The 20,142-nt window shown below is 35.5% G+C and overlaps 1 long non-coding RNA gene across 2 annotated transcripts in view; it reads left to right on the forward strand.

Moving 5' to 3' along the window:
• The window catches only part of LOC109275604 (uncharacterized), a 79,563-nt gene that overhangs the window by 45,689 nt on the left and 13,732 nt on the right, over nt 1–20,142 (forward strand). The window contains exon 3 of one of the 2 annotated variants that reach the window (XR_002084259.2): nt 2,452–2,508. The exons of the other annotated variant lie outside the window; for it this stretch is intronic. This is a non-coding gene — a long non-coding RNA (uncharacterized LOC109275604). The remainder of the gene's footprint in view (nt 1–2,451; nt 2,509–20,142) is intronic. 2 annotated transcript variants of the gene reach the window in all.

Raw genomic sequence — 20,142 nt, forward strand, 5'->3', positions numbered from 1 at the left:
GGGACCACAGAGGAATTCTGGCTTGTTATTACATCCTTATTTAGGTAACCCGATTTACCACTGGTTTCTCCAGAAGTCTGAAACTACCAGAGACCTCCCTAACCTGACTTCAGTTGTGAGGTTTTAGTTTGTATTCTCCATGACATTATGTTGATAGGACCAATCGGAGTTTAGAATCTATAGAAGAGAGGAAAAGAAAGAAGATATCCCCAGAACTTATGTACAGCATGGTGATGATAATTACTATATTTGAAAGTTGTTAAGAGGGTACATCTTAAAAGTGCATACCATACACACAAAAAAGTGCCTATGTGGGTTGACAAATCTGTTAACCAAACTGATTATGATAGTCATTTTGCAAGTGACACATAGATCAGTATGTTGTACACTTTAAACCTATACAATATTATATGTCAGTTATATCTCAGGAAAGCTGGGAACAAAACAAAACAAAACAATAGGATGCAGAATGTTAATCAGCACAAATGGGAAGGATTTACTTTTTTCTTATTGTCTTCTAAAGGGTTTAACTAGTGGAAACAGATATCAGATTCTGCATTTATAATAAAATACATGTTCATAGATAGGAGGAAATATAACCCCCATGATATTGGTCAAAAAAGAAAAAAAAAAAGAAAATGAAATACCAAAAAGATTGGTCTAATTGTATACAAGGCAATCTAAATATTTTAAATGATGTTTTGTTGTGTTTAAGGCACTGACATTTATACATACAGGTACCTGCATATATGTGTTTTTAATGTGTGATCTATACATATATGTATACATATTTTATGTGTGTGTGATATTGCTCTGTCTATGCAAATTACACACAGGATGGCAAGATACTGTTTACAAAACAAGTAAGCCTGCTGGGTTTAATCACCACAAACAATAAGTCTCTCTGAACCTGCTGCTAGCAGCTTTTGGGTGTCCTTTATTAGTGGATATATAAAGACCCCTTTGAATTTTTAAAATCCATTGCTGATGCTTTCCCTACAAGTGTTGTTACAGCAGTATTCTGACTTGACCTACATTCTCCAGATTCCTTTAATATTGTGAAGTTCCCTTTCTTACTACTAAAAAAAAATGCATCTGGGCAATGGAGTTGGTAGATTAGCAATTGCTTTTTCTTCCTAGGACTATGGCCAAATCCATGTTTTCCTTAAGCATCCCGTTCTGGGCAACACCTCTATGTCTGGGTGAAATAAATCTGCTAGCCTGCATTTCTCCTCAATTACGTAGCTACATCCCACAAAGCGACCTGCTACTGTATCAGCCAGAATGTTTCTTTATGAATTCCAATCTCACTTTTCTCATAGTTCAAAGTGATTGTTTTTAATAGACTTATCATTTTATTTCTTGTGTAGTGACAGTACAGTGGCAACGATTGGTGTGTGTGTGTGTGTGTGTGTGTGTGTGTGTCTGAAATAAAACTCTTTCATTCACTGTTCAGTGTTTTCAACATTGCCCACAAATCGAAAGCAACCTGTGCTTGCAGCAGTAATCACTATTTCTAGAATCTGGCTCTGTTTGTGTGACTGCCTCTTCATTTTGGGCTCTAGCCAGTTCTTTCGTTAAAAAGTCTTCTTGTTTGGATTATCCTTCCATAAATAGATATACTTGCATCCTGTTTCCTAACCTACAGATGTCTAATTTTTACTCAGTAGTGAGTCTCTTAAGAAGTCTTTTTCTTTCTTCCTGTCTTTAGCTGTTCCAGTTCAGATCACTACAACCAAGAACCCCCAAATCAGATAGTTGCCAGGTCTCTGTAAAGAGGCAGCCAAGAATATGAAGAGCAAATTAGTAGCCAGAAAAACCTGGATATATTTTCACTGCCGGATATTTGTCAGACTTGGGAAAGTTACTTATATCAACTTGCCTCATTGATCTCATTCATAAAGTAGGCACGGTGAATGCCTATCTTGTTTCAATTATGACATTATGAAAAGAAAATACATAATAAAAAGTTATAAATGGGAAGCATAATACAGCTAGAAAAAAGCTAGACAGTAGTAGAAGGCAAAAACCTTAGAATTATAGTGAGAAGACCTATAGAGAATTTGGAGCCCATCCTCTATAGGTCTGTTGTATTTTTGCCCCTTTTTGAGCAGAAACGATGACTCCATTTATACAAGAGAATCTTTCTAAGGATGTATATATAGCAAACAACCCTAGAAGATAGAGTATCTCCTTTTGAGAAAATAACAGGTTTGTTTAATGTCCAGTATAATAGAGATGTCTCCTTGTGGGAAAATCAGGCTTACTGACCATTATAAAATATTTGGCTCCCCTAAGATTGAGGCTTCTCTCCTATAACACAGTACATTGAAAGAATACGTGTCATCTGACCCTCTTCATGTCACTGTGGAAATTGGAACTCTGCAAAACTGCTGATACTCTGGCTACTGCTAGTGCTCTAAGTAATCCTTTTTTTTTTCTCTGACCCAGGAGTCTCCAGACTTCCGCCAGCATCTATGAAGGTGTGGCAGGCCTACTTAATAGCTGGTAAGCAGTTAAACTTCCAAACATTCAGCTCTTGGCTGACCGACCAGAAGGCCTAACCTCAACTGCAGTATTTATGATGACAATTAAAACAACTCACTTAAAATGATCAGATTTCAGGTTTTTCATATTATGGTACAGGGAACTTAGCCTAATACTTTCTTTTTTAAAAAAGTTTTTTAAATATTGTATTTATTTTTGAGAGAGACAGGCAGAGTAGCAGTGGGGAAGGGGCAGAGAGAGAGGGAGACACAGAGTCTGAAGCAGGCTCCATGTTCTGAGCTATCTGCACATAGCCTGATGCAGGGCTCAGACTTGTGAACCGCAAGATATGACCTGAGCCAAAGTTAGATGCTTAACCGACTGAGCCACCTAGGCACCCTTAGCCTAATACTTTCTAAATTACATCAAGCATTAAAGACCATGGTCCCAGAAATGGAATGGCTGACAAATGGGGGAAGAGATGAAAAAAAAAATGGAGTTGTATTTATTGAATTTTATTTTTGATGGAGTAGTTGCAGTATCATTTAGTACCTATGTGACCTAGGGAAGTAGGTCAGTATGTTAATAGTAATATTAATGCTAACACTAAAGATTTCTAATTTAATATGTCATACAGTTTATGATAAGAGCAAGATTCAGACTTAATCATATCACATATTTATTCATAAGATGGCACACAGAGTCACAAAAAGTATATTATGTATTTTATAACTTCCCTGAACTCTGCTTTTTTTTATTTTTGTTCTAATAGCACCCCTTGCATGAAAGTATTTCCAAAAAATTGCAAAGATATTTTAGTGGCACGATTCATCCTATAACATGATCAAGTTCAGATAGCAACGATGCTCAGAGTAGAAGGTGAAACAGAAGAACAGAAGGAGGAAACTGAAAGAACAGATGATACCAATAAGAAAAATAGCAAAATGGCATATCTAAATCCAAGCTTATCAATACATTATTTAAACACCACAATAAGGCCAAGATTATGATATGAATAAAATGCCAGCTCCCAACTATGTATTGACAAAAAGAAACCACTTTAAATATAAAAGCAGAAATAAGTTAAAAGTAAAAGTGCATCAGAATAACACAAATCAAAAGAAAGCTCAATTACTTATATAAAAGTCAAGGTAGATTTCAAAGCAAAGAATAATACTAGGAATAAAGAAAGTTGCTTCATAGTGATAAAGGGATAGAAAGTCAAGAAACCTCATCCAGAGGACTTAGCGATCCTAGATGCTTAGGTGGCTAACAACAGAACTTCAAAATGCATTAAGTAAAAATTGTAAAACTGAAAGTAGACATAAACAAACCTCTAATTATTACTGAAGACTTACACACTCTTCTCAGTAATTAGTATCACACATAAACAGAAAATCAGTTAGGATATGGCATCCCAAAACAGCGCTATCAGCAAAGACCCAATTATGACATTTTTAGGACTCTCCACTCAATAGCAGCAGAATATACATGCTCTTCACATGAACATAAAACATTTTCCGAGGTAGACTATATTCTGGCCCATACAATAGGTCTCCATAACATCTAAAAGTATTCAACTAATAGAAAGTATGTTATCAGATCACAGTACGTCAATTCTCTGTGAACTGATTTATAGATGCAATGCAGTCTCAATCAAAATCCCAGCAGTCTTTGTGGAAAATAACAGCTAAATTGGTTCTGAAATTTTTATGGAAATACAAAGGAGCTGGAATCATCAAAAAAGGTCAAAAAGGGAAAAGATAGTTGGAAGACTTGTACCCTTTAACTTCAAGACTTATATAACTACAGCAATGAAAGAAGCGTGCTGTTGGGGTAAAGATAATCAAAAATATCAATGGAATAGAAAAGAGAGCCCAGAAATAGACCCACACTCATATGATAAATTGATTTTTGACAGAGGTATCGAGTAATTCAATAGGAAATACATAATCTTTTCAAAAAGTGGTGCCAGAATCTTTGAATAGTCACACAGACAAAATGAATTTTAGCCCTTCCTTCACACAGTATAAAATATTAATTTAAATGATTAATAGATCTAAATATAAAAGCTAAAGTGTATTTCTAAATTCTAAAAAGATTTTTTAGTGTAAAATCTTCGTGACCTTAAGTTTGGCAAAGACTTCCTAAGTAGATACCAAAAGCACAAACTCTAAAACAATAAAAAATTAATAATAATAATGATTCATTAGATTTCCTAAAAGTTAAAACTTTTTCTTTTAAAAGGAAAACACTATTAAGTAAAAGAAAATCTCAGCTACAGATTGGGAAAAAAGTAATTGCAAAATACACATCTGGCAGATTTTTTTTTTTTTTAATCTAGACTATTGTAGCAAACTCACAAGTGATAGTAAGACCAAAGACCCAATTTAAAATAGCCAAAGATTTGAATGGTAACCTCACCAAAACTGAGGTTGACAAAATAGGTGAAGGTAGTCAAAGGTACAAACATCCGGTTCTAAGGTAAGTAGGTCCTGCGGATGTAATATACAACATGATGACTCTAGTTAGCAATACTGCATTACAGATTTGAAAGTCCATAAGAGGAAATCTTTTTAAAGTTCTCATCACAAACAACAACAACAACAACAAAGAAAAAAACACTTGTAACTGTGTGTTGTGGTAAATGTTAACTGAACTTACAATAAACGTTACTGAACATTAAGTAAAAATTGATAAAACTGAAAGTAGACATAAATAAATCTCCAATTATAACTGAAGACTTACACACTCTTTTCAGTAATTAATATTGCAAGAAAACAGAAAATCAGTTATATTTATATATATAAATGCATATATAAATATTTTATATTTATTTTATATTTATATAAATATATAATTTTTATTTATAAAATATTTATATATGCATTTATATAATATGTAATATATTACATATATAATATACATTCATATAAAATATAAATATATATTATATATACATATTATAAATTATATAAATATTTTTATATAAATATTATCCATCGTGATTACATATATAATATATAAACATAATACAATAATATATATAATCACAATGTTGTATACCTAAAACGAATACGATGTTATGTCAACTGTATCTCAATATTTAAAAAAAAAAATTAAAAACTTAAAAAAATCTATATAGTCAGCAAACAATGACAAGAAAATGTACGCTATATTATTAGTTATTAAGGAATGCAAATTAAAGCCACATTGAATTTCTACTACACATTTAATATCTTGACTAAAATTTTAAAAATTGAACATATAGTGTTAGAAAGCATTTGGAATAACTGAAAACCTCATATGCTGCTAGCAGGAATATAAAATGGTACATTTGTAAACCTTTGGCAATTTCTTAAAAAGTTAAACACACTCCTGCCTTAATATCTAGAATGTCTAGCAGGTTTTATCCAAGAGAAATAAAAGCATATGTCCATACAAAGTGTTTCGCATAATGCTCTTAGCATATTTGCAATAGTCTTAAAATGGGGGGGGGGGGATAAACAAAGACACAGCATCTATCAACAGATAAAGGAATAACTAAATTTTGTTATATTCATACTGTAGAATATTATTTAACAATAAACAGAATGAACTATTGATATATGCAATGGACATAGATTAACTTCAAATAACTATACAGTGAAAGAAGACATACAAAGAAATGCTATATGATTCTATTTTTATGAAATTCTAGAATATTCAAAATGACCTACAGTGACAGAAGAAGATGAGTGATTATCTGGGGACGAGGATGTGTGAAAGCAGTGGGAAAATACTGAGAGGGGCTGGAGGAAGTGATTACAAAGTGGCATCAGTGATGCTAATGAGGTGCATTTATGCCAGTGATGTACAAGTTCATTATCATCATTGTACACTTTACATTGTACGCTTTCAATATATACAATTTGTTGTAGCCAATTATATCTAAAGCTGTACCAAAGGGGAAAAATTATGTCTGTGGACATAAATCCTTGTCAGAATCAAGTATATCACACTCTGAAGTATATTGACTCCTGGGCTATCTAGATTCTCTTATACTGCTCATTCAAGAATGAAAGGAACTTAAACATTGTTGGTGAGAATGTCAGTTGGTACAGCTACTATGGAAAACAGTATGGAGGTTCCTCAAAAAATTAAAAATAGAAATAGTGGGGTTCCTGGGTGTCTCAGTCGGTGAAGCATCTGACTCTTGATTTCGGCCCAGGTCATGATCTCATAGTTCACGATTTCAAGCCCTGCATCAGACTTTGCACTGACAGCATGGAGACTGCTTGGAATTCTGTTTCCCTCTCTGCTCCTCTCATGCTCATGTGATCCCTCTCTCGCGCTCTCTCTCAATAAATAAATAAACATTAAAAAACTAGAAATATCATTTGATCCAATAATTCCATTACTGGGTATTTATAACCCCCCCAAAAAACCCCACCAAAACCCTAACTAGAAAATATATATGCTCCCTTGGGGTGCCTGGGTGGCTCAGTCGGTTGAGCATCTGACTTTGGCTCAGGTCATGATCTCGTGATTTGTGAGTTTGAGCCCTGCATCGGGGTCTGTGCTGACAGCTCAGAGTTTGAAGCCTGCTTCAGATTCTGTGTCTCCCTCACTCTCTCTGCCCTGCCCCGACCATGCTGTCTCTCTCTGTCTCTCTCTCTCTCTCTCTCTCTTAAAAATAAATAAACATTAAAAAATTTGAAAAAAGAAAAAATTATATGCACCCTTATAATTCTTGCAGCATTATTTACAATAGCCAAGATGGAGAAGTAACCTAAGTGCTCATCAGTAGAAGAATAGATAAGGAAGATGTGGAACACACACACACACACACACACACACACACACACACACAGGAATATTACACCGCCATAAAAAGGATGAGTTCCTGTCATTTGCAACAACATGGATGGATCTAAAAGGTATTATGCTAAGTGAAATAAGTCAGACTGAAAAAGACAAATACCATACGATTTCACTCATATGTGGAATCCAAACAAATGAATAATCAAACAAAAAACAGACACGGACCAATGAATACAGTGAACAAACTGATAGTTGCCAGAGGAAAGGGAAGTAGGGAGATGGGCAAAATGAGTGAAGGGGAGTGAGAGATGATAGCTTCCAGTTATGGAATAATTAAATCATAGGAATAAAAGGCACAGCATAAGGAATATAGCCGATGGCATTGTAATGTCACTGTATAGTGACAGATGGTAGGTATACTTGGGGTGAGCACAACATAATGTAAAACTTGTGGAATCATTATGTTGTACACCTGAAACTAATTTGACATTGTGTAGCATCTATACTCAAAAAAAAAACCCCATATATGTATATATATATATAGAGAGAGAGAGAGAGAGAGAACAACAAATTGCAGTGCATGATCCCAAAGTAGAATATGGATTGGGAGAAAAAAATGCTGTAAAAAACATTTTTAGGATAAGTGGAAAAATTTTAATATGGCCTGGATAATAATCTTGTATTACTAATTTTTTTTAAAAAAACGTGAAGTATGTCCAATGTTATTCACGTAAATTAGCGGACGCTCTAGGGCTGCCTTGAGATCAAGAGACCTGAAGCATTTGTAGAATTTTTGAGCCATCTCTAAAGTATGATATTCAAATTAGGAGCTTTCAATTGATATCTGACCACCCCTTGGATAATATTCTCTCTTAGAAAAACTAACCATCCCTACTTTACAGATTAAACTTAGCAGGCACACGCGCATGTGTGAGCACACACACTAATATGTATATATCCATGTACAATAAATTATAAACAACAAGATCACTCATTACTTATTTTAGCCTTGCTTTTCACCTCAATAAAAGCAATGATATCATTTACATTGCTTTGAAGATCAAGAGACATATGTATATAAAGGAAAAAGCATGAATCATAGTAAGTATGCCGTACTTATTTAATGTAGACTAAACTTCTTTACTATAGCGAAGAAAAATCATCTCATGGAATATCCTCTTGCTGACTTTGCCAGTTCTAGGAGTTTCAGCAGTTGTCAAGGGATTGCTTCTGTAACTTCAATGGGGACTATTAATAATCAAGAGAGGTATGAAAGTCTTTTCTCCCCAACTCCCATTCTCCTTTTCTCTGACTTGACAGAGAGAGAGTACTGCTTCTATTATACTATGTTCAAAAGGAGATAATAGAGGCCATTTATTTTTATAGCCTAGTGGTTTTCAGCCTGACTGAATATTAGAATCAAATGAGGACTTTTTAAAATGCCTGTAACTGTCCCCATCTTAGACCGTAGAATCTCCGAGGGTGTGGTCCAAGGATCAGGCTTTTAAAAAGCATCCTGAGCATTCTAATGTCTAGAAAAGAGTGAGAATGATCAAGTAACACAGTTTCTTAAGAACTTTACTACTTTACTAAATTAGTACTCCAGAAACTCCATGAAATTAGAAATTTATTCCAGATATATATGTGTATAATATATATACATATAGAAGATATATACACACACACCTTTACCTAGAATAGCAAAGATACATGCATAGATGCCTACGTTGTAAAAAGAACTTAGTCAAATAAAAAGTGAGATTTTTAAATGAGATTTTGAATCACTCTTTCCTGCCAGTAAATAGTTATTTCCCTGACATGTTCTTTCACTTTTGACTCTCTGCAAACTACCTATGTATTATAAAGAGTTGACATAGCCCATCTGATCACTTTTTGACTGTGTGCTTTAAAGCATTTATTAAATTTATTAAGCTGTGCTTACTGTGAGTACATCAAACCCCAAACTAAAATTAAATCAAGATGAATCAAACCTGGGGACTGGTAGCAGATGCTAGCCATCCCACTTAATTGTCTAACAGCATATGCAAAGAGACCATCTCCAAGGCAACTGAGACATAGAACCACACAAAGATTTGATTTTGTTGATCGAAGTCAACACCTTGAATTGCACAATGAAGGAAAAAAAAATAAAAAAGAAGCCATTCCACAGAATAGGCTAGTGTCGGTTAGTGTGAAATACAGTAATCAAGACGTGTAGAAATTACCATGGTGTGCTGAGGCTTAAAGCTCAGATTAATGCTGGGGCTTGTGCTATTGATAAACAGACTGAACCCTACCCAGGATGGCAAAAATACATAGATATAGATGTGTATGATATAGATATAGATATTCTTTTATATATATACATATACATATATATGTGTATATAATATATATATGTGTGTGTATATATGTATATGAGACAATTCTGCTATTTAAAGTATCTACATCGAACTTTGGTCTAAAGACATTGTCCATTGTTCACTGGGTGTGAAGATATGTACTCTCAGTCTCAGCGAGGTGAATGACTGCTCTCAAAAGTTAGGAGCACTATGAATTTCCCTTATAAAGAGGCAAAAACAAGCAGAGTACTATTTAAAAACAAATCGCCAGTCACAACATAAGAGGAAGACAAGGTCCAGTTCATTATACAATGGAGAACTGCAAATGAAAGGATATACTGAGACACGATCATTACTTCAGTCTGCAAAGAAGAATGATTTACTTAAAATCCAACCTTTCAGGATTCCTGTCTATAAGAGATTGTCGTTAAACATGTAGTCTGCAACTTGGCTATAACATCCTGTACTTTATCATCGCCCGTTAGAGGCTGATGCAAACCACTTAAAAGTCCAGTTCCTTGAAATTCACAATCGTGTATTGAGCTCTTGATCCCGAGAGTTAATTTGGATTGGTTTCAGCTAGTGGAGCTTGAGTGGCACAGCCGGTTAAGTGTCTGACTCGATATCAGCTCAGGTCATGATTTCATAGTTCCTGTGATTAAGCACCACGTCAGGCTCTGCACTGATAGTATGGACCCTGCTTGAGATTCTCTCTCTCCATCTCTGTCCCTCTCTCTCTGCCCCCCACCCCAAAATAAATAAATAAACTGTAAAAAACATTAATGAATTGGTTTCAGCTACTTAATTCTCTCCTGGCCTAAGCTGGCCTCATTTATTCATCTGTGGTCAGCTTTTGGTCAGCTAAATAGATCTGTTTCCGGAGGTTGACTGAATGATGGCTGAGTAACAGGGGCCACTGGGCCACATGCCCTCTCTCATACAACAATCTAATATGGTCTCATCTACATGACAAAATGTTCCAAAAGCATCAGGTACAAATGCTTTCCAAGTTGACCCAGGCTTCCTACTTGCCAGTTTCCTTATGGCTGAGGCCAGTCACATGACCAGTGCAGATTCATGGGGTGGAGGAGACTCCATTTCTTTCTTTTTTTTTTTTAATTTAATTTTTTATTTTTTTAAAATTTACATCCAAATTAGCATATAGTTAAACAATGATTTCAGGAGTAGATTACTTAATTCCCCTCACCCATTTAGCCCATCTCCCCTCCCACAATCCTTCGAGTAACCCTCAGTTTGTTCTCCATATTTATGAGTCTCTTCTGTTTCATCCCCCTCCCTGTTTTTATATTATTTTTGTTTCCCTTCCCATATGTTCATCTGATTTGTCTCTTAAAGTCTTCATATGAGTGAAGTCATATGATTTGTGAGACTCCATTTCTTAATGAAAGAAAAATTGTGATAATTTTGCAATCTCTCCTATCTTTCCTCTGGCAATAACCATTCACATTATTTCCACGTGCAAATTATTTTATCTCCCGAGACTCAAAATTCCCATTCAGGCTTGGAGTCTAGGATCAAATGACACATTTCAAGTCCTGTTGCAGTGCTCTTCATCTAAGAAAACCTATGCACTTCCCACAATCTAAGTATATTAAATATCTCTCTCATCCCTGATAATCCTGCGCTTATATTTATTTTTCATTGCCCATGGTCGATTTTTTGTTATCTGAGTTTTCCTTCTGGAATGAGTGCAAGAGCAGGGTCAGTATTTCATATATGTCTGCATATATGATCCTAATCATTACTTTCATATGGGCATGTTCTATAAACATTTTTTTGAATTCCAAATGAAGAAATGATTGAATAAATGAATGACAAAGTTCATAGCCTGATGATGGAAGAAGGTATTCTTTATATAATCTGAACTAGGCTATTTTTTGCGAGACTAATCTAAAGTTGAGCTTTATGGATTCACAAAGAGGCAAAAGTTCAACATGACAGTATCCAAATGAATCTCTAATAAGTGAGTATCATGTCATTTTTCAACCTTGGCTGTCACTGCCTGATAACTCAGAAATTATACATAAACTCATAGGCATAAGAGGAAAGAATTGGGTCAATTCAGAAAATATCAAAGGTCCAACTTGCAACTTCTGATTTCTAGAGGTTTTCTATCGTCTTGATGTTATCTATCAGATCATTTTGGCCATTTGGTTTTGTACAAAGTGTAAACAAATACATGCGAGTAACAGTAAATCTTTTTATCTTTACACCTCTGATATTTGAAATCAGTAGAGTCCAAAAGACTTAGGTTTATTTAAAATCTAAAAAAGAGATTACAAACTTAAGAACAACTCTATATAGGTATTTTTATTGTAGAGCATTGATGGGCTTTGTTTTGTGCATCAATTTATATTTATTATTGCTACCGATGCTTTTACTGTATAAAGCCATCTTTATAAGTGGGCATATTTGTATTTCTCTGTGTTTCTTATTTCTGCATTCCTATATTATTTTGGTATTTCTTTGGTGACATACAGGACTGTATATACATCTGCATAATAGAATTAAAGTATCTTTGTATACACTGTGTGTAAACGTGTTTCTTGTATATGCACGGGCTTGTCAAGGGATTGGGAGAGGTTCAGAAGATGACTTTATGTGAGCATTTCAAAATTATATGGCTATAGTGTAGTTTGTAGCATGAGTCTACTTATGTGAGGAACATATATGTGGATGTACCTATAGACCCTCTATATCTGCCCTTAAAGCAACTATTTAGCTCAGTTAAGACATCTGGCTACTGGAAATTTTTCAATTTTATTTATTTTAAAATTTAATTTAATTTATTTTATTTCTTTTTAAAAGTATTAAGATAACTAGTGGAAAAAAAAAATCTGGAGTCCGTCAGATTAGTGTTCTAATGGTTGCTTTACCATTTCTCAGTAGCCTCGAGTGAACTATTTACCAGATGTCGGTGACTTAGCACCACACGTAAAATAGTTTTGTTAGATGGTTTCTAAATGCATACCTGCGGTGAATACTGGAACTGCCACTAACTGTATATGCGACTTTGGACAAATCATATCCCTGAACTTCTATTTTTTTTTCATTTGTGCAATGACTATACTAATACCTACTGACTCAAGTGTGTGACAATGACATAAAATAAAATCATGTAAGGATTGCGTGAAATGCATTCGCTTAAAGTAGGGCACAGTGTTTGGCATGTGAATGATGCTGAATAAATCTAAATAAGTACACTTCTTGTAAAGAGTAGTGTAAAAGAGAGAATGTATATAAGGTTACAGTATTACTTTATTTGTATTGTTTGTACAAATACAAACAATATCCATTTTTGTACTGTACTAATCATAATTCATTTTTGTACTGTTCAGATTTTGTACTATACCAATTATTTTTGTTTGAACCTATACAAACAAAAGTCTACTGTGGAATACCAGGAAATAAGAGATAAAGTCTTTTCAAAATATTCATCTTCAAAATTCATTAAAGAGATTTTTATTTTAATTTAACATGCACAGAGTGGTACATGTGTTACCAGTGATGAACCTACATTGACGCACACTAATATTATTTTTTTCATTTTTAAGTTTTGGATTTCTTCACACTTAACAAGATAAGTCCTTTCCATTTTCCCCCCTTATTTGCCAAGACTAGCTTCTCCACTACGGAAGATAAACATTAAGGCACTCAGAATATTTACATTGATGAATTATCAGTTAATATTTCTTAAGTTTCCTTAAAAATTCTGTGTGTCAAAACAGCTAATTAGGAAACATAGATATTGACAGAGATGTATGATTTGTTGGTGTAAGACATAAGCATATTGGATTAATTCCCAATTGGTAGCATACTTTGACTTTCTTCCTGGTATTTTTCAAACTCATTTGGGAAGATAGTCTAAGCACTTTTTCCCACTTCATATATAGTCTCCTTTTTCTGGTTCCATTTTAATTAGCCAGCTAGATTTTTTTAAGTGGATAATTTATACATCAAACTCTCATGGACTGTTTACCCTACTCTATTGTACTTTCCCATCTCCTTTAATGTACTCTCACAACTGGATTTTATTCATCATAGTAAGTACTATTTCTTTTCTTTTCTTATTTATTTATTTATTTACTTATTTATTGAGAGAGAGAGAGAGAGAGAGAGAGAGAGAGAGAGAGAGAATCCCAAGCAGGTTCCACACTGTCAGCACAGGGCCCAATGCCCCTCATGGGATTTGAAAGGTGCCATGTGACAAGGAATGTTAGCAGCCAGTAGAGGCTAAGAGACAGCAATAAACAAACAAACAAACAAAACCTCCGTTCTTTTTTTAAGACAAGGCTGCTGAATTTGACCAGCGGACTAAATGAACATGGAAACAAATTATTCCAGTATATCTAGTTAAGAACCTAGCCTGATTGAAACCTTGATCTCAACCTTGTGATGCCCTTAGGGAGAGAAACTGGTTGAGCCCATGTAAGCTTTTGACCTATATAACTGTGAGATAACAAACATATGTTGGTTTAAGCTGCTAGTTTCTGGTAATCTGTTGCCTAACAATACAAAACGAATGCAGTCTAATTCAATCATTTTCAAGATTTTTGGAGCAGACCCTACTTTCCAAATGAAATCTTTGTAGAAAGACAGTATATAATCCTTCTATAAATAGAATTTCTCAGATTAAAAAGGAGGCATATTCTGCATGTCATCAAGGGCCCTCACTTTATCCCATATAGCACCATCACTGAACCTCAGAAATCTTCAGAAGTCCAGGAGAATCCTTGACCACTAAAGTGAGTATTATTTGAGTCTGGAATACCAGAGCCAGAGAGTAAGGAGTTTCACATTAAGTTTCTTCCACTGTTCCTGATACAGGATACAAATAACTCTCAATTAGCCTCCTGGATTTATCAAAGTCTAGATGCACAGCTTTTACCTATATCTTTAAAAAATCTGGGGCGCCTGGGTGGCTCAGTCGGTTAAGTGTCCGACTTCAGCTCAGGTCACGATCTCACGGTCCGTGAGTTCGAGCCCCGCGTCAGGCTCTGGGCTGATGGCTCGGAGCCTGGAGCCTGCTTCCGATTCTGTGTCTCCCTCTCTCTCTGCCCCTCCCCCGTTCATGCTCTGTCTCTCTCTGTCTCAAAAATAAATAAAACATTTAAAAAAAATTAAAAAAAAAATCTTCCTACATCCAAATTCTGGAAAGAGCCCTGTGTACTTCTTGAACTAAACAGAAAATAGCCTACTGCTAGTTCTAAACTTCTTTTGGGCTCAAATTGAAGGAAAACATAAGAGAAAGCATGTGATGGCATATATCCCATTGCAGTGATTTCTTGCCAGCTGCAGATCATGCAAAAATAAAAATCTTCCCACACACTTCCAGAAAGCAATGGACCTTTTTATGAGTGAATTTCATCATTAAGAACAAAACAAAACAAAATACTGAACAGCTATGCTGTAGCAGAGAAATCAACTCTTTGAACAAAGGATCCTTAAGAAAACAAATAGATTTCTTGAGAAAGCAACCAATTGTGAGAACTTAAAATTCTTTTCAATTGAAACACTGTGACATGCCTTCTAAATGATATTCTGAGGAATGTCTGAGAAGGATCATCTATTTTTACACAAATTACTGGGTCAGTTATTAGCTTTTGACGTTTATTGGCAAATAGTCTCTATGCTGAATTCGTACATGCAGAATTTCTGTTTCCACGCACAACGTACTATTCTATTTCCTTTTCACTGAAAGATACTAGTTGAGCTTTTAAAACAGAAGTTCTTGGCAACAGATAATCAGCTGAATATATTTTGGGGGATACTTTTCCTGTATGATAGAACATTGCGGCCGAGCAAAACACAGGGCTTGCTTTGGCAGAAGTATGGCTGGTACCTCTGTATGAATGTTTGTTCAGACTGTTTTTTGTTTGTTCATTTTTGGTTTTGTTTCTAAGTATTCTTAGTAGAGCTTCAAGCAACGACTACTCATTTGTTTGGGATGTTTTTAATAAGATCCGTGTGAGTAATATCGCTTCTAAATACATGATCTTTCTGTATGCTGTTAACAATATTTGAAGTAGATTAAATACCGCATACTCATTTTGCTTGGTTTGGAAATACTAGGACAAAAAGCAAATGAACAAAAACCTTAAATAAATAAAAAAGACTGAGTATCCGGCCTAGTGCATTCTTCTGGGTTATCTGGTTCTATGTTTCTGTTATTGTCTTTGAATTCTACAACTCTAAGCTTTCGGGGAAACACACATACACACACACACACACACACAAAACAAACAAAAAAAAAACAACTGGCAATGTCAATTGTGCCACACAAATGAGTTTTATCCAGTGAATGTAGTTGATCCTTGCCCTGTGGATGTTGACCAGTTTTGCATCTAATTTGCAAATTCATTTTACCATTCCTGATTGCCTAACACATGTGTGATTCGAATTCTCCTTTGAATCAGTTGTAGTGTCTTATTGGTTTCTTCATTAATTAATATGTTCATGTCTCTTCTGTTGTTGCATAGCATTACCACAAACATAGCACAAAAACACGAATGAATTATTGCACAGTTTCTGTGCATCAGCAGTCTGGGCATGGCTTAACTGGGTCCTCAGGTAATCACCATATGGCTCAGGTTGTGATCTTATCTAAGGCCCAGGGTCTTGTTGCAAGTTCCCTGGGTCACTTGCAGAGCTCAGTTTCTTGTGATTATAGGACTGAGACACCGCAAATCCTACAGACCTCGTGCTGCTCCCTGTCATGTGGCCCTCTCCACAACATGGCAGTTTGCTCCTTCAAGGCCAACAGGGAAAGGTCTTTGCTGCTTCTACTCCCTCTAATTTCCTCCATCCTAGTACTTGAGGTCTGCTTTTAAGAGGGTTCATCTAGTTAGGTCAGGCCTACCCAGAATGTAGAAGTCAGAGTGAAGAGTTATAACATGCACCAGAGCTCCAGAAAGAGAAAATACAAAGACATTCTATTAAGAGGTAATGGCTGTGGGGCACCTGGGTGGCTCAGTCAGTTGAGCATCTGACTCTTGATTTTGGCTCAGGTCATGATCCCAGGGTCATGGAACTGAGTCTCACGTTAGGCTCCATGGACCCTGCTTAGGATTCTCATTCTCTCTCTCTCTGTCTCTCTCTCTCTGTCTCTCTCTCTCTCTCTCTCTCTCTCCCTTTGCTCCTCTCCCGCACTTGTGCTTTCTCTCCCTCTCTAAAAAAGAAAAAAAAAAAAAAAAAGAGGTAATGGTTGAAAATTCTCCAAGGCTGTTGAATGCACCAATGCTCAGGTCCAGTAAATTCCAAGTGAGACAAAAGGAAAAACATATTTTTTCACATAATATTCCATATGGTAAAACTTAGGAACTCAAAAGAATATGAGATGGTTTGAAATTCAGCCAACAAAATATAAATTAACTACCACAAATAGATTTCAAAGTAACTTCTCTATATAAACAATGGAAGTCAGAAAACAGTGGAATAAAATCTTTAAGAGTCAAAAGTAATTTCTAGCAAACTAACTTTACACCAAGCAAAATTATCCTTTAAAAGTGAAGGTGAAATATGGGGGCACCTGGGTGGCTCAGTCGGTTAAGGGTCCATCTCTTGATTTATGCTCAGGTCATGATGTCAGTTTGAGAGATAGAGCACTGTGTCAGGCTCTGGGCTTTCAGCACAGAGTCTGCTTGGGATTCTCTTCCTCTCTCTCTCTCTCTCTCTCTCTCTCTCTCCCTCCCCCGCCCTGCTCATGTGCACATGCACTCTCTCTCTTTCTCAAAATTAAGTAAATAAACATTAAAAAAATTTTAAAATGAAAGTGAAATAAACACATTTTTGGACAAACATTAGCCAAAAAAAGTTAACCTCAACTAATGGTGACTAACAACAGTTCTAAAGGAGGTATTTCAAGAAAAAGGAAAATGACTCCCCAGTGTAAACTGAATTACAAAAAACATAAATGAATAAAAATAATAATAATTGGACAAATCTAAGCCATTGGTAATACAAAATTATAAAATGGCTAATTTAGAGTGATTTGGTATAAATAAACTAGAATTAATATACTGAACAGTGAAAGAATATATACAGGGTAAGTCTTTTTTTTTTTTTTTTAATTTTTTCTTTTTAACATTTATTTATTTTTGAGACAGAGAGAGACAGAACATGAACGGGGGAGGGTCAGAGAGAGGGGGAGACACAGAATCGGAAGCAGGCTCCAGGCTCTGAGCTGTCAGCACAGAGCCCGACGCGGGGCTCGAACCCACAGACTGTGAGATCATGACCTGAGCCGAAGTCGGCCGCTTAACCGACTGAGCCACCCAGGCGCCCCAGTTAATTTTTTTTTATGTTTACTTTTTTTTGACAGAGAGAGAGAGACAGGACATGAATGGGGGGGAGGGGCAGAGAGAGATGGAGACACAGAATCTGAAACAGGCTCCAGTCTCTGGGCTGTCAGCACAGAGCCAGATCCAGGGCTCGAACTCATAGACCGCAAGATCATGACCTGAGCCGAAGTCGGACGCTTAACCGACTGAGCCACCCAGGCACCCCTGATATCATAATTAAAAAGAAAAACATTATCAGAAATTAATGATATCACTACCTAGTGATTAAAAAGTTCAATTTACCAGGAAGTTACCATTTTAAACATGTATGTACCTAATAGTGTAACTTCAAAATATGTAAAAATAAATAAATAAATAAATAAACAAACAGAGAAGAAATTGACAAATCTGTTACTAGAGAGATTTTATCACACCTCCCATGTTGATCTTATCTTACGACATAAAGCATGTCTTAATAAATCTCAAAGAAATGAAATAAAATCAACGTGACCCTTGTATACATCCTACCCTCCCCACTCCAACCATTCTCCAGGGTTTGGGGTGAGGCGAACAATGTTCATTATCAGTAATATATAAATTCAGGTAGATAAAAAGGAGGAGAGGAAATGGTGGGTGAGATATCTATTGCTTTGTGACACTCTGAAACTATGTCAAACTAATTATTCTGGTCCATGAGCCTCTCATAGTTCAACTCTGCTTTCCACTCTGGCCTCCACTGTAACCACTCCTTCTTGATGTTTCCTTGCTCTAGTCTTGTGATTTACTTGGAGTTCACGAGTATGCACCATATGTGTTAAAGTTTAGCTCATCTTCTGGACTCTTTTTCTCTTTTGAAATCCATTTCAAACATCGTATTTTATGGAAAAAAATTTCCTGAAACTTTTCTGAAAATGTATTTAACTTCTCACCTGAGTTCCTCAGCTGCTTGGTACATTCTTTTTCTATTATAATATTCCAGTTGTTTGTTTACTTTCCCACTTCTGTAGTGAGAGGAAAAAATACCTGATAAATGATCTTACAGAACAGGGACCAGGATGGTATCTTTCAAAACAAATCAACTCTTTCTTCAACTCCCATAGAACATGGTACCAACCACCTAATTCAAAATCACCAACCTTACCAAACCTTTCTTTTTACTCTGTTATATTTTTAATACGTAAAGTTTTATCATTGTGCTGTTCTAAAGTAGCATTTCTCAACTGGGGGTAAATTTTCCCTCTTTGGATATTTGGCAAAGTTTGAATACCTTTTTGGTTGTCACAACTGGAAGGATACTACCAGTATCTAATGAGTAGAGGCCGGGGATGTAGCTAAATATTGTATAATGGGGGCACCTGAGTGGCTCAGTCAGTTGAGCCTCCGATTTCCACTCAGGTCATGATCTCGTGGTCCGTGAGTTCGAGCCCCGCGTCAGGCTCTGTGCTGACAGCTCAGAGCCCGGAGCCTGCTTCAGATTCTGTGTCTCCCTCTCTCTCTGCCCCTCCCCTGCTCATGCTCTGTCTCTCTCTGTCAAAAAAAAAAAAAAAAAAAAAAAAAAAACATTAATTTTTTTTTAAACATTGTATAGTGGATAAGAGAAATCTCTACAAAAAAATATTATCCAGCCCAAAATGTCAGTCAATAGGGCTACTGTTGAGACACCCTTTTCTAGAGTGAAGGATATGCCTCCCTAAAGGCAGTATCCATATCTATATGTCTAAATAGAATATCTAAATCAATTTCTTTGAATAATTAAATGCATTTTATTTTTTCAGTATATGCTATTTTTATATAGTTGTATAAATAAAAGTTCCATTTTCTTTTTCAAAGGACACTGAAACAGAATTTTCTCTAGAATATTGCATCTTTAATTTTCTAGATGTGTGTGACCTATTCCTTTTATAAAGGCTAAAATTTAGTTTTAAAAGTTAATTTGGAAATTAGCATCCAAGATGACTTCATTTGTTTCAAAACAGAAAAAGAAATACTTAAGGTGTCTTGCAGAGATTTTTTATAACATCACGTGAATGAAAATTAATTAGTACTTTGTTCCTACACCAGCCTTTCTTTTGTAAGCTCTAAGATACCATTTCTTCTACTAACCATGTAAAACAAATGAGACACAGTCTATTCCCAGTTTAGAAACAATAGAATGACAAAATAGAACACTCTTCCTCATTATCTACACCTGCATATATTTCCCTTTTTTT

The sequence above is a fragment of the Panthera pardus genome, unplaced genomic scaffold (genome assembly GCF_024362965.1).
Source record: "Panthera pardus isolate Hobbes unplaced genomic scaffold, ASM2436296v1 HiC_scaffold_13, whole genome shotgun sequence".
NCBI classification, from domain to species: Eukaryota; Metazoa; Chordata; class Mammalia; order Carnivora; family Felidae; genus Panthera; species Panthera pardus.